General features: G+C 40.8%; 1 pseudogene; it reads left to right on the top strand.

Moving 5' to 3' along the window:
* Positions 1-7: 7 nt before the first annotated feature.
* Positions 8-1,074, top strand: LOC115299605 (annotated as a pseudogene).
* Positions 1,075-1,222: the final 148 nt, after the last annotated feature.

Below are 1,222 nucleotides of genomic sequence, written 5' to 3'. Positions count from 1 at the left end.
CAGGAGAATGAACATATCTACAACCTCTGGTGTTCTGGTCGAGTGTGCTGTGAAGGGATGCTTATCCAGCTGAGGTTCCTCAAGAGACAAGACTTACTGAATGTCCTGGCCCGGATGATGAGACCAGTGAGTGATCAAGTGCAAATAAAAGTAACCATGAATGATGAAGACATGGATACCTATGTATTTGCTGTTGGCACTCGGAAAGCCTTGGTGCGACTCCAGAAAGAGATGCAGGATCTGAGTGAGTTCTGCAGTGACAAACCTAAGTCTGGAGCAAAGTATGGACTGCCAGACTCCTTGGCCAACCTGTCAGAGATGGGAGAAGTCACAGAGGGAATGATGGATACAAAGATGGTTCACTTTCTTACTCACTATGCTGACAAGATTGAATCCGTTCATTTTTCAGACCAGTTCTCTGGTCCAAAAATTATGCAAGAGGAAGGTCAGCCTTTAAAGCTACCTGAAACTAAGAGGACACTATTGTTTACATTTAATGTGCCTGGCTCAGGCAACACTTACCCAAAGGATATGGAGGCTTTGCTACCCCTGATGAACATGGTGATTTATTCTATCGATAAAGCCAAAAAGTTCCGACTCAACAGAGAAGGCAAACAAAAAGCAGATAAAAACAGAGCTCGAGTAGAAGAAAACTTCCTGAAGCTAACACACGTGCAAAGACAGGAAGCCGCACAGTCTCGGCGCGAGGAAAAGAAAAGAGCAGAGAAGGAGCGAATCATGAATGAGGAATATCCTGAGAAACAGCGCAGGCTGGAGGAAGCTGCCTTGAGGCGTGAGCAAAAGAAATTAGAGAAGAAGCAAATGAAAATGAAACAAATCAAAGTGAAAGCCATGTAAAGTCATCCTAGAGACCTGAGTGCTGATACCACCTGTAAGCTCTGAATTCACAGAAAACATAATGCCAGTCCTTTTCTCATCGTAAAGTCCAAACACTCCCAAGTGACTAAGAAATCCGGATTTCCTCACCTGTTCTGTTTCTGAAGTTTTACAGAGGTTATAGATGCAAGGGAAGGACTCTGTTTCTGTAATTCTCTTCCAGATAACCAAATTACTTTGATTTTATAAAAGGAAAATAGATCTATGTAGTTTTAAAATATTTTTAAAATTATAACAAATCAGTGCTTTTAGTGCTTTGATATTTGAAGAAATATCATGAAGTTTATAGATATATAATTAGATTGTTGCTTTTTGTTTAATCTGG

The sequence above is a fragment of the Suricata suricatta genome, chromosome 8 (genome assembly GCF_006229205.1).
Source record: "Suricata suricatta isolate VVHF042 chromosome 8, meerkat_22Aug2017_6uvM2_HiC, whole genome shotgun sequence".
NCBI lineage: Eukaryota > Metazoa > Chordata > Mammalia > Carnivora > Herpestidae > Suricata > Suricata suricatta.
The sequence above is the reverse complement of the archived record's forward strand: the minus strand, read 5'-3'. Positions and strand labels throughout refer to the sequence as shown.